General features: G+C 43.7%; 1 pseudogene; it reads left to right on the plus strand.

Annotated features, from left to right (window-relative positions):
- Positions 1-7,452: 7,452 nt before the first annotated feature.
- LOC105235615 lies at positions 7,453-10,121 on the plus strand (annotated as a pseudogene).
- The last annotated feature ends 1,816 nt before the right edge of the window (positions 10,122-11,937 follow it).

The raw sequence follows: 11,937 nt of genomic DNA on the forward strand, positions 1-11,937 counted from the left end.
CGGGGCGGGGGGCGGGGCGGGGCGTCTTCGCGCCCAGCACCCGGACCTGGGGTTCCCCCGGCGGGTGGGCGGCTCCTCCCGGCGCCTTCGCTGCCGCCCCGCCCGCTTGTTGCTGTTTTTGGCCAATCGGAGCCAGCGGCGCGACTGCATCCTCTGGTCCTCTGACAGCTGGGACCGCGCGGGCCGGGGCTAGTGCCGCAGGCTCGGCTCTGCTACGCAGAGGCCCAGGCGAGCTGACACCGAACTCGCCACCAGGGTTCCTCTTCCAGAGATAAAATATCTGGGAGGCACTTCAAGGGTTGTTTTGTCTTGTTTTAGCAAATCTTCATTTCTTTGTCATTGGATTATTTTATTGCTATTCCTTTGTTTTTAATAAAACTTATTCTTGCCCCTTGTCAGGACGGGCCTTGAAGCCTGAATCGGCCCGTGTCACAAGCACACCTGACCGGCTGGTTGGTCAAAGCGGCTTACTTCCGGAGTTACTCTCCCCTAGATGGCAAGAACTTTAGAACCGAATCCCACAGTGCTCCCCTCACAAGCTCCCTCTTTGTTGTCTCTCTTTGCTGCAAAAACCCACGCAAGAACTACAACCTACAGAGATCCAGTAATCCGTGCCACGGGAGACGTGAGCGCGTCCTAGATTAACCTGCCAGCCTCCCTCTAACTTTGTTACAAACACAACACAACACAACAAAACAAAACGAGAAAAATGATAGCACAGTGTTCAGTGGCCTCGGAATCCTCTCCACACCTTCGAACCGCCCCCTCGCACCCCCCCCCCGGCAATGTCCTTGGTCAGTAATAGGGGCTCAGGGTCAGCCACTGGATACGAAACCGTCTTGGAACTACGCTAGCAGTTTGTAAAATACATAACCGCTTGGTGTTAGCTTCAGAAGGGTTTTAACGAACACACAGAAATGAGCTAATATTGGTAAGGCACTTTGAACAGTGTCACAATGAACAGTTTTGTGTCATAATAAGCGACTAGGTATGTGCTTGTTTTAAAACAAATTTCAGTTTCAATTAAACAGTGGTGAAATGATGCCCTCAGGTTGCGTTATGGTCTCCTGTGCTGGAGCTTTTCCTCAATCTCACACAGCCTCCTTCACTGGCTGACAAAGCCATCGAAAGGATGTTTGCCTTCCCACCGAAGGAAGCCTGCTGTGATTCATGGACCATCCTCTTTGCCTTTACACCAGATCTGGATTAGAATCTGAATTCTACCATTTCATTTGCTGTGTGATCTTCTGCAAGCTATTTCATCTCTGTTTGGGAATATGTAAACCTTATATTCTTTTCTTACAAGCCTTATATTCTTATCAGAGGTCTATCCCTTAGTGTTTGAAATATGATTGTGGGATTTTTTTTTTAAAGACTCTTGGCAGTAAAGTAGAATTTAGTAGGTTGTAGAGATGCCCTCTTTGGGCAAAACAGAGGGGGAGCATAGAGTTAATGTGTAAATTCTGAGAGTAAGTGTTCCAGGCCTGGATGGGTGTACAGGCAGAACTTAACCAAGGGGATTTTTAGCACTGTGCTCGGTTTAGCAATCCAACCCAGCTGACTTTGTCTTCAGGAAGACTTTAGGAGAACCTCAGTCACGAGGCACATAAGCAAGCAACTTCCTGGCAAAAAGGATTCAGTGTGAGCCAGGGTATAAAATAATTATGCTCCAGGTCTCAGCAAAAAGTTAGGGGGAAAGCTTAAGAACAACTGGCTGAATGTTTTAAGTAAAGCTATTTCAGGCAGATGAAGATTTGCGTGGCAGGTCCAGAGGGACCATGAGCGACAGGCAACCTTGATTAGAATCAAGGAGCAAGTGAGCCACGATTTTCAGAGACCTGTAAGGAAAGGAGATGCTAGCATTTAGGCCCTGGAAAGCACCTTCTACGGTTAAACTTGACAGACCAAGCCCCAGCCTAGCACCATCAGGCAGCATGGGTGGTGCAGACATGCAGAGAATCAGAATCAGATGTGGTTTTCAACTCCACCTCTACTTCTGGCTAGCTGCTGTCCTAGGGAAATTGTGTTTGTCCTCTCTCAGCCTCAGTTTCCTCATCTGCAAAATAAGGAGTTAACTACCTGCTAGATAGGCATAACTTCATGGTGACAATGAAAAATATGTAGTCAGTAAAGCTGAGGAGAAAAAGAAAAATATGTGTAAAGGTAGAACAGAAAAAGAGACCCCAGAAATAGATCCATAAAATAGTCAACTGATTGTTGGCAAAGGAGCAAGAGCAATTCAATGGAGAAAGGATAATCTCTTCAACAAAATGGTGCTGGAACAACTGGACATCCACAAGCCAAAAAAAAAAAAAATCTAGACACAGATCTTATACCTCTCACAAAAGTTGACTCAAAATAAATCATAGACCTAAGTGTAAATTGCAAAATGAAAAAATGCTAGAAGATAACAGAGAAGAAAACCTAAGTGATCTTTAAGTTTAGTGATGACTTTTTAAATACGCCAGAAGCCCAATTCACAAAAGAAAAATTAAGTTGGACTTCGTTAAAATTAAAACCCTCTGCTCTATAAAAGACACTGTTAAGAGAATGAAGAGACAAGTCATGGACAGGGAGAAAATCTTTGCAAAACACATACCTGATAAAATACTGGTACTCCAAATATACAAAGAACTCTTAAAACCCAACAATGAGAAAACAACCCAATTTTTTAAATGGGCTAAAGACCTGAACAGACACCTCATCAAGGAAGATACACAGATAGCAAATAAGCATATGAAAAGATATTCAACGTCATATGTTGTTAAGCAACTGCAAATTAAAACAATGAGATACCACTTCATACCATGGAAGAGCTAAAACCCAAAACGCCCATACCACCAAAGGCTGGCAAGGATATGAAGCAACTGGAACTCTCATTCATTGCTGGTAAGAATGCAAAATGGTACAGCTACTTTGGAAAACACTTAAGCAGTTTCTCACAAAACATAACAAAACAAAGCATAGTGCTACCATACAGACAAGCAACCGCATTCCTTGATATTTACCCAAATGAGTTGTGTCCACACAAAAACTTATATTTGAATATTTATAGCAGCTTTATTCTTAATTGCCAAAACTTGGAAGCAACCAGGATGTCCTTCAATAAGTGACTGAACTAATAAACCGTGGTACATCCAGTCAATGGAATACTGTTTCTTAGTAAAAAGAAAGGAGCTATCAAGACATGAAAAGACAGGGACGAACATTACATGTATATTGCTAAGTGAAAAAAGCTAGTTTGAAGAAGCAACACACTATATGATTCGAACTTCCGGAAAAAGCAAAATTAGAGCAAAATAAAAAGATCAGGGGCGCCTGGGTGGCACAGCAGTTAGGCGTCTGCCTTCGGCTCGGGGCGTGATCCCGGCGTTGTGGGATCGAGCCCCACATCGGGCTCCTCTGCTGGGAGCCTGCTTCTTCCTCTCCCACTCCCCCTGCTTGTGTTCCCTCTCTCTCTGGCTGTCTCTATCTCTGTCAAGTAAATAAATAAAAAAATATAAAAAAAAATTAAAAGATCAGTAGTTGCCAAGGGCTTATGGGAGGAAGAGAAAGGAGGGATGAAAAGGTGGAGCACAGGGTATTTTTAGGACAGTGAATCTACTTCAAATGACACATCATGGTAGATACATGTCATTATACATTTGCCAAAACCCATAGAGTGCACAACACAAAGAGTAAACCTTAATATAAACTATAGAATTGGGTGTCTGGATGGCTCAGTGAGTCAAGCATCTGCCTTGGGCTCAAGTCCTGATCCTGGGGTCCTGGGATCAAGTCCCACATTGGGCTCCCTGCTCCACGGTGAGGCTGCTTCTCCCTTTGCCTCTGCCTCTCTCTCTGTCTCTCATAAATAAATAAATAAATAAAATCTTTTTTAAAAATTATAGAATTTAGGTAATAATAAGAGTTCAATATTGGCTCATCAACTGTAGCAAATGTACTACACAATTCAAGATGTTAATAATAGGGGAAACTGAGTGGGGTAAAGGGTATTCCCTTTAGTGTCCATATATTCCCTTTACTTTTCCATATAGTCTCCTCAAATTTTTTGTAAGCCTAAAACTGTAGTATATATAGAAAAAACCATTTACATAGCTACTGCATATTATATATAATAATTATGTAGTGTGGTTATATATAAAGATATATATTATATATAAAATTAGACTGCACAGTTGACCCTTGAACAAAATAGGGACTAGGGCACCAAATTCCCTCTTCCCCTCACCCCACCCCATCCCCATGCAGTTAAAAATCTGTGTATAACTTTTGGCTCCCCAAAAACTTAACTATTAATAGCCTACAATTTACTGGAAGTCTTATAGATAACATAAACAGTCGATTAACATATATTTTGTATGTTATATGTATTATATACTACAGTCCTATAATAAAGTAAGCTAGAGAAAGATGTTATTAAGAAAATCATAAGGAAGAGGACATACATTTACAGTGACCTACACTTTTTAGACCTGTGTTGTTGAAGGATCAACTATATATTATCTACATTTGTATATAACAAAGTATATGTATATACACATATATATTTAAAGCACCTGGTATAGGTCTACATATAGAAAGTATTCATTTAATAATAGTTATTATTAGGCAGATCAAGGAATTGATTCCTTTTCTAGTGTTTCAAGACTGTATCCTGGACTGGTTAAGCATTCCAGACTCCGGAGTCAGAGAACACGGCTTCAGGTCCTGGCTTTGCAACAACTAAGCTACATCTAGTTAGGCCAATTACTTCATTTGCTCCATGTTTTGCTCTCCTCATTTCTAAAACAAGGATTATAGTGCTGGTGATGAATGAATGACGATATTCATGGAAAGTGTTTAGCACCCTGGTTGGCACTGTAACGAATGCCCAGAGAACACATTACTATTAACTTCAACGACTAGACTGATTTGTGGGGTCATGAAAAATGCTAAATTGGAGCGTTCCATCTTCCATAATAAAGGAGTGTTCTTACAACCAGGAACTTTGCAGGAAAAGGCTGTCAATAGTTGGCCCTGTGAGGACTGAGTGGTTAAACCATCACTGTCCTGGTTCTCTAGGGGTCCAGGTGGGGAGGGGAAGAACATAGTTATCACTGCATTCTTCAGAAGACCTCCACTGTTACCTGGCCAGCTCCTTCTTGCTCTTCTGGAACCAGCACTATCCCTTTTTCCGGGAGATTCTGCTCTTGTCCCTCCTGTACTCCCCCACTCTTGCATCTTCAACAGGAACGACCATGTCACAGAACCCCATCACTGTCAGCATAGTAATTTTGCTGGGGATGGGAGGCCCCTGAATCCAAGCCGCTTATTCCCTGGCTACAGTGAGGATCCACGGCATGTAGGTAGATGACATGAACTGAGATCACTTAGAACTTAGACGCCATCCCAAGTCCTTTGGGAATTGGAAAAAAGAGAAGTCTCTTTCCTCTCTGACAGCAGAGCTGGGCAGGTGTCAGCCAGGTGCCACCAGCAGCCACAGTGGCAGCTGTGTGCAATTAGCCAGGCTGAGGGAACGAAGTGGACACAGAGCAGTCCAAGGTGGGGGATGAAGTGAATGCTAAGCACTTCCAAGTCCTCATTCCAGTGCTCGCTGAGGCTGCCCATCTGGGAAAGAGCTGGAAAGGTACTCCTTTTTTGCCAAAGCCATTTGTGTTGGGTCTCTGTCACTTATATCCAAAAGAGTCCTGATTAATACAGCTTTTCTATCCTAGGGACTTTCTCCCCGGGGCCAGATGGGAAGAATTATAAATACCTTGACAAAACATTGCCCTTCCAGGAGAGACAGTGACACGCCTGGCGTCCATTAGCATTGACAAGTACAGCCCTTGGATTTAGATAATTTGACTATTGGTTAGCTGATAGAGAATGAAGTCAGATCTCTGCCCAATTTTCAGGAGAACTTTGAAGCCAGCTGTGTATGCATGACTGCATTATGGTAGCAAGTGCTTTTTCTTTACCATATAGACAGTCTTGTCTTGAGCAGAAGGGTCTTTCTTACAATGTACATCTTTGTAAGAATACACAGCTGTAAGAAAATGTGAGAGGTGCCCACAAAGATTCATGTCCATGGATATTTATCGCAGGGTGATTTATAATAGCAAAAGAAGAAAGTTCATAAATGTCCAAATATAAAGAGTTGGTTAAATACATTCAGATCCATTCACAAAATGGAATAGAATATTAAACTGCCATTAAATATCATGTTTTCAAATAATATTTAATGCTGTGGGAACTACTCAGATTGTAAGAATGGAATAATTCTGCAAAATTTTATATACACACACATACACTCATACCCACATATATAAGGGTATATTCTATACACACATATTGTACATAATCAAGATGGAAACATAAAAATGTTGTCCCGTGGAACATAAGAAGTAGGAAGATCGGTTGGAGAAGAAAGGGAAGAAGGAAGGGGGGTAAACAGAAGGGGGAATGAACCATGAGAGACTATGGACTCTGGGAAACAAACTGAGGGTTTCAGAGGGGAGGGGGGTGGGGGACTGGGACAGGCCAGTGATGGGTAGTAAGGAGGGCACGGATTGCATGGTGCACTGGGTGTTATACGCAAGTAATGAATGATGGAACTTTACATCAAAAACTTAGGATGTACTGTATGGTGACTAACATAACATAATAAAAAATTATTATAAAAAAATAAAATAAATAAATACCACAAAAAAAGTTGTCCCTAGAATGAGTTTTAGTTGTTTTGTATACCTACTTACCTCAATATTTTACATTGAAAGTTTACAACTCAAAAGATGTTATTAAAAACCAGGATTGTAGCCAAAACATAAGATAAAATTCTGCCCCCAGCCCCATCCTCCTCCCAAAATTTATATGGTCAAAGAACACCCACGCCTTCATCCTCAACTCTCACTGGCCTTTGTGGTTTGTCAAGAAACCAGCTCAGGCCTGCCATTCAACTACTGACAAGCTTTTCAGGCATTTAGCGCCAGGTAACCAGGGACCCAGAGCATGAGCTCTGAAAAGTTGAGGATGCCCTATCTTCTCCACACATATTCAAATTTAAAATATTAAAATAAAGGAGCACCTGGGTGGCTCAGTTAGGTATGCGGCTGACTCTTAATTTTGTCTCGGGTCATGATCTCAGGGTTGTGAGATTAAGCTCCACATGGGACTCTGCTCTCAGTGTGTGCAGTCTGCTTAAGACTGTCTCCCTCTGCCCCTCCCCCTCCCCTCTATCCACCACCCCCCTCAACCCCTCAGCTCACACTCCTGCTCTCTCTCTCTAACACATACATATATAACACACACACATATATATTAATATAAGCATGAAGAAGTCTAACCATTTCCATTTTTTTCCCTGCTGCCCTGGTTCCCCTCAATGTGGTCAAACAGTGAACAGTCTCTTTCGTTTCACCTTCAATGGGACACCGGCCCGTATGGCTCGTCACAGCTGCTGGCTTACCAATGGCAGTGATCCCAGTTTTGACTGCGCATGCACCCTACAAGGTTTGGTTAAGTTTACCTTTGAATACAGGTGATTGGAATTGTGAAATCTGTACCAAACACAGGGTGGATTAGTTGGTCTTGTTTTTGGGGGTCTGTACCCTGTTTTCTCGGCTCTACCCTGTGAATGGTGACCTTGCAGCTAGGTATGAGTCAGCCCTGCTAGCAGAGAAAGGAAACATCTTAACCTGCCGGATTAGAATTTCTAAGCCTGTTTTTAGAAAGATGTTATTTCCCATTTTGTTGCAGACTGTATTTGCAGCATACCTTGGATCTAGACAATGTAAATGAATTATAAAGGCTCTTCAGTTACCTGAACCTGGCCTAGAAATTCAGGGACTGTTAAACAAATGTGTACACAAAAATAAAATTCTAATATGTGGGTGGGGGGGGGAAGAACCTAAGCCTGCTGGCACCTTGATCTTAGACTCCCAGCCTCCAGAACTGTGAGAAAATAAATCTCTTCTGTTTAAGCACCTGCCATATTTTATTATGGCAGCCCTAGCAAATTAATGTATGGTGGAAATCGTATTTTCAAACGACTGTCAGAGCTGCAAATGTCATGACCCAAGTACCACCAATGCAAACCTTAGGCTGTACAGAAGGCGGGAGGCACCTTGCTGGTCACCGGACCTAGCAGAAGCAGAGCCAGGGCCTCGGGCTGGCAGTGCAGGGCTCTTCCACACCTAAGACCGGTGTCTCCATTTGCTTATCGGTCAATTTGTGGCTGTAAGGTGTTTCCCACAGTTGCTCTCTTGCACTTGGCTCCTGCGCCCAGTGAGGATGACAGAAAACTTTCGAGATTCTCCACACCCTCCTTGTCTACAGCGTTTGCAGTCTCATAGGTGTGCTGCCCCCACAAGCAGCCCACTTGCTCTCACCTGAGGGGAGCACTGTGCTCTGAGCCTCGGAAAGCTGTCACTTCCCGCTGCCAGCGGAGTGGCAGACTGGGGAAAACCGGACTTTGGCATCAGATAGGCATGGGCGTGACTCTGGACTCGATTGCTTATCAGCTTGTGACTTTGATCAAGTTATTTAACATCTTACGGTCTCGTTAAGAGAGGGCAACACTATCTACCCTTGACTGATTGTTGAGAAGATTAAATGAGATAATGTGTGAAAGTGAGCGGGATTGTCAACAAACACTAGCTCCCTCCTACTCTGTGTTCTTTCTTCTAGCCTCCTCCTATTTCTTCTTCTCCCCTTCTGACCGGAAGAAGAGGAATCAAAGAAAAGGTCATGGACCCTGATACCCGGACTTCTGGCTCTCTTCCACTGCCCTTTCCACCCATCTCATTCACCCAGGGAAGGTCTGCCTATAGACCTTAGGGTTCTGCGCAGCCCCCGGAGGTAGCTCACCAGATCATCACCTTTTGTGAGGCTTAGCTTATTTCCACAGGAATTTGATCTGGCAGAATCCATCTCTCCCTTTGGATTTCTAGAAAGGCATGCCCCTTGGGTGATATACCAGCTTCAGCCAAGCCTAGCACAGTGGTTCTTGCGCTCTGAAAATGTTCATTGCTCATTAAGTTTTCTTGCCACATTAAGAAAAAAAGAAGGATGAGACCTCAGCTCACCCAAACACCCCAGAAGTTTCTACTCGGCAAAGCAAAAGTAGAACTTTTATGCAAAGACAGTTTGGGCTTCTCAACAATATGTCTATATCCCTAGCTCTCCTATTCCTGCCTTGAGCTACGCTCACCTCACAATCTTGGAATTAGGTCTCTGTGTTTGCCTCTTATACTGAGCATTCCTCCTGTAAGAGTGGGCTATCAAGGCCACAAGCCCAATGCAGTGGCTGAGAACACAGACGGTAAAGACAGAGTAACTTGTGGGACTTTCCGTAGGTAATTGACCTCTTCAGGCCTTTGATTCCTCATCTAAAAGAACAGGAAAGCTAATGAGCTAATGAGCTGCTGTAAGAGTTGAGAGAACGCCTGAAAGGCCCCTATGCAGTGCCTGGCACATAACAATAATGACTCCATAACGGCTACCCATCATTATTATTACTATCATCAATATTTTTCATCCAACATGTGCTTCACATAAAAGGAAATAGCAGCAGAATACCTTCATTAGTGCCTCATCATTTTCTTCTCTGACTACTAAGAGGCTTGGTGGAGAAAAAAGCCCCAGGGGCTTAGTATTTATGAAGGGCTTTTCGATCTGAACCAACGGCACCCCCCCAAGGTGACAAGCTGAAAGCAGCAAGACTGTCTGCGAAGGCTGGTCATAACGCAGAGCGGGGGCAGCTGTTGCGCAGCTGAGGATCTTACCTAGAGCAGGGTTTCCCACTCTCTACACTACTGACATTTGGGGCCAGAGAATTCTTTGTTGCCTTGTGTATTGTACGAAAGTCAGCAGGACCCCAGGCCTCTACCACTAGGTGACGGTTGCACCCTCCCACAACCAAAAATGTTTCCAGGCATTGCCAAAAGACCTCTGGAAGGCAAAATCTCCCCCCTTTGAGACCCATGGGCATAGGGGGGCATCCGATTGTCTTGTATTGGGTATTGAATTCTGTCTCTTCAGTGAAAAGAGAATACATGATCACAGCAGGTGGGGCCAAGATACAGCTGGCTAGCCCCAGTTCAACGGAACCAGTGTTGATAGTCCGACACCTGTTCTGATTGATTGGTGCCTGTACCATACTGGTTGGTAAATATGCTTAATATAATTCCTTCTGCGTGGTGAACCTGAGGTTGAGGTTTCTCTAAAGGGGCCAAGGTGAAAGCAGATCTTCGCTGTTCGTGTACTGAAGATGAAGTTCATTCAAAGAGTATTATGGGGGCTAAAAGTCATCAGATGATTGTCATTCTACCTTAAAGGCTTCCAGCAATGCCTCAATATGGTCTTTTCACTCACTGTTAACCTTCTTCCTCATCTTTCCCAACCACAGTACAGAATGGTATTTCACACTGCTTGTCCTTAATGATGACCACAAGCTACTTACCTGGTTCCGGAGTTTTGCACAACAGGTGTTAAGAGCTGATTGTCCTCCAAATGTCTCTGTAAATAGAAATATACCACTTCTAATGTTGTATCCTTAGGCTCTAGAGTGATGCATGCATACTGTATTTCTCCACAGGATGGTTTCCGACTTTGGGTCCCAGAGTGCTTGCAGCACAGATGGTGACCTATTATAAAATGAAAGGCATCCAGAAATGTTGCCACCAGTTTTGAACAGTTCTCCAATATGGGGAAAAGGAGGTGGGGGAACAACCAGGGAATGGCAGTACCAATGACTTCAGAACCCAGGGAAAAGTGAAAGCTTAACTGGGTTGGGTTATTCCCTAAGACTAGTCCATCTGCCGGGTAGAATCACACAACTGCAACAGGCAACCACATAATTGTTGCAATGCTGTTAAAACCATTGGATAATGGGCCACCCATGGTGAGCCTTCTCAACAAGACCATTTTAGATAGAGGTACGGTTTTTGGTAAGAACGCTGGGCCAAGGTTCTGGATATGAGTAGGGAACTGAACGTCATTCATCATCTGGATCTTTAGTCACTGCGTGGGCTTATCAGTCTCTGGAAACAAAGCTCTGAAAGAACGTGAAGGCAGAGGAGAAACAGGGATGCTGAAGTCCCCAATACGCTCACGTCTATCACCAAGTCCATTTCTCAGAGGTGCTTCTGGGTCTGCCCACATGCAGTTCCCCACCTGGAACGTCCCCCTTCCCAATTCACTTCCCTCACACTCTATTCATTTACTACCCGTGGGGCTTTGAGGATGTTACTTAACTTCTCTGTGCTTCAATTTCATTTTCTCTGAAATGGACAAAATAATCGCTCCTACTTCGGAAGTTGTGGAGACTATTAATGCGAATACATATGTAAAGTGCTCAGCACAGGGCCTGGCACACAGCAAGCTGGCGATAAATGTTAGCTTTTGCTGTAAAAATTGTTACTCATTCTTCCCACGCCAGTTTCCTCCAATAAACCTTTCTTGATGCTCTTAATCCGGTCCACATGTCATCTTCAGGGATTGCCAAAACGTGTTCAAGAGTACACCTCGTGGATTTTTCGTGCAGCCTCAGGATAGACCCACAAACAGGAACTGCCAGAAATAAAACCTCAAAGTTCTGGGCACAATTATTGATACAGTGGTAGGCATGGACCAAAAAAAGCTTTTTGAATAATTGAGGAAATTGCTATGGGGACTGGGAGAAAAAGGAGCTCTCTTTTATGAGATCTTATGTACTAAGGATGATGTTTTTCTGGAGTTAACAAGGGCTATCTCTGCCAGCAAGAAAGCCTGCCTGAGAATGAAGTTGGTACAGAAGAAAGCAAAGATCAGAGTGAGATAGAGGAATGAGGATGGGGACAGAGAGACTGGATTACATTGTTGGGACCCTGGATCCAGCCAAGCCTGAAGACAGAGGTATCCAGGGTTGTTATGGTCAATAAATAGACTCTTTTTACCTAAATTGGCTTGAATTTG

This window comes from Ailuropoda melanoleuca, chromosome 7, assembly GCF_002007445.2.
Source record: "Ailuropoda melanoleuca isolate Jingjing chromosome 7, ASM200744v2, whole genome shotgun sequence".
NCBI classification, from domain to species: Eukaryota; Metazoa; Chordata; class Mammalia; order Carnivora; family Ursidae; genus Ailuropoda; species Ailuropoda melanoleuca.